Source organism: Phyllobates terribilis, unplaced genomic scaffold (assembly GCF_046119375.1).
Source record: "Phyllobates terribilis strain yellow unplaced genomic scaffold, ASM4611937v1 Scaffold_321__1_contigs__length_2177432, whole genome shotgun sequence".
NCBI lineage: Eukaryota > Metazoa > Chordata > Amphibia > Anura > Dendrobatidae > Phyllobates > Phyllobates terribilis.
The window spans coordinates 378,908-381,572 of record NW_027363081.1 but is presented as its reverse complement, the minus strand read 5'-3'; positions in this window follow the sequence as shown (position 1 = coordinate 381,572).

The following is a 2,665-nucleotide window of genomic DNA, read 5'->3' as shown; positions in this document are numbered from 1 at the left end:
TCAAATCCCAGCAAGGACAACATCTGCAAGAAATTTGTATGTTCTCCCCATGTTTGCATGTGTTTCCTCCTCAGTAAAAATAGAGTGTCCTGGAATCTTCCCACACACTTTTCTTAGCCAGGACTGCTTCTCGGCAGGGTTGGACAGTCCCACCAGAGAATTCTCTGGTGTGCCTTGGCTTCTACCTCAGGAGAGTTCATGATAGCGCTAACTTTGCAGCTGCTATGGGGCTCTTGAGCGGGTGAGAAAGGTTAGCCCTCAGAAACAAATCCTCTGGTGGGCACAATGTTTTTCAATCTGAAACAGCTTCTCAGTGGGAGTTGTATTTCACCACAGCCATATTCTTTAGCTCTGTGAAAGGACTGGCATAGAGGGAAACCTTATCTACCCCGGTTGTCATTTCTCCATCACCAGGTTCCACCCATTGTAACACACGACCATGCCTGGCTGTATGTTCAGCGGTGAGAGCCACAGATCAAGCTGCTGTGTTACAGCTTTCAACAACTATGCAGCGCTGGGCGGTTTGTCAATTAAGCATTAAGCATGTTATCTTCAGCACAGCCTGTTGCTGTTTGGCCAAGGCAGTGCTGCAGTGCTGTCAGCTTGTGACTGATGTGGTCATTTCGGAGATGGAGGAGGAGGTGCATGAGCTGAACAATGTGATTACATTGAGGTTAAATTGGTGATGCTGTTTTTTATACTAAAGAAAGATCCTATTGTTATGTTTTTTTATGTTATTTTTTATGACAAATGCATTCACCGGGAAATGTCATTTTAACATTTTACAACCTCAACTGGCAATGTGGTGTCATCAGACACATCCTGTTTTATTTATGATGGAGGGATTCTGAAAGTCATAAAGCCTATTTTTATAGGGACATCAGACGGCCCTTACTATTCTTAAAAGGCCAGCAGTCGGCCCTAGCTATTGTTAGAGAGCCATCAGAGGGCTATGCTTTGTTGTTCCCATTATTAACAAGTGGGTCTCCTATACTGTTATCGCGCATCCAGTGACTGCAAGGGTTGTCAAAAATTTGGACGCAACCTAATACCCCTTTGAAGAGACATAGAGGAGGGTCTCAGTAAAAAAAATGTTCCCATTATAAAGGAGCGGATCTTCTATAGTGGTAATGCCCATGCTGTGACTGCAAGGGTGGCCAAAATTTTTGAAAAAAAACACTAACAATTTAAAGACACAAAGAGCATGGCCACAGTAACAAGGTACGACATGTTCCCGTTAGAAAGGAGAGGGTCTGCTATACAGTTATAGGGTATGCAGTGAATCCAACGGCTGACAAATTTTAGGAAAAACCCCACTAAGAATTTAAGGACACACAGAGCAGGTCCACAGTAACAAGGTACGACATGTTCCCATTAGAAAGTTGAGGGTCTGCTATAGAGTTATAGGGTATGCAGTGAATCCAACGGCTGACAAATTTTAATGAAAAACCCCAATAAGAATTTAAAGACACACAGAGCAGGGCCACAGTAACAAGATATGACATGTTCCCATGAGAAAGGAGAGGGTCTGCTATACAGTTATAGGGTATGCAGTGAGTCCAACGGCTGACCAAGTTTAGGAAAAAACCCACTAAGAATTTAAAGACACATAGACCAGGCCACAGTAATGACAAATTCCATTAGAAAGGAGAGAGTCTCCCATAGTGTTGGACTATGCAGTGACTTCAAGGGCTGCCAAAAATTTGGAGGCACTTCAATGGCCCTTGGAAAAAATTTTTACCATTAGAAAGGAGCGGGCCTCCTATACTTGTAATGCCATGCACTAAGTGTATGGGCTGACAAACATTTACTCCTGGGGGGTATACATGAACATACTGTATAAAAAATTTTTTTTACGGGCATCATAAAAATGTAGCGCCCCGAGGGCTCGGCCGCTACAGGGGTATTGCACCTCTGCCAGAGGTGTGATATTCCACTCCCGGGTAAGGATGGAGTATGGACCAGGGTTCAGTTAGCTGCATACAGCACACTCACCCCATTTCCGAGGGACAGCTCAACGGTGCTCCCATTAGACAGAAATGCAGGCACGACAGACCGTGTCCCTGGCTGGAGAGGGGAGGGGGTAGGAATACCCAGTGATGTAGGAGCAGATAGGGGTTGGTTCCTGAGTGTAGATAGGAGCCCATTGTTTGCTGGTCACCTGGGCTCATGTTCTAGAGGGAGGTATAAAAGGTGGGCACCATCTTAGAACAGTGTTCAGTCAGAGAGAAGAAGTGACAGAGTGGAGGCCTCTGCAAGTGGCTCTGCTCCGTAGGCGGGCCTAGCCTCTGAGGCCCAGCCAGCACAGAGAGAAGAGAAGAAGAGAAGTTCAGTGAGTGGAGTAAGAGAAGGAGTTCAGCCAGAGAGGGCTGACAGGGAGCTGTGGCTCAGTCTGGGCCCAGCTCCACGAGGCAGGCCTAGGGTGAAGGCCAGGATCAGAAAGGAACAAGAACAGAAAGGAACAAGAACAGAAAGGAACAGAAGAGAAAGAGAAAGAGAGAAACAGAAGGGCTCAGGAACAAGACGGCAGAAGGGACCCTAAGAACCCACGAGAATACAGGGTGAAGGGTCAGGCAGATTAAGCATACCGGATCCCAAGTTGGCGGAGGAGAAACAGCCCTCAGCCAAAGACCGGAGGTCGTGATCATTTATTGGTGCGACACCT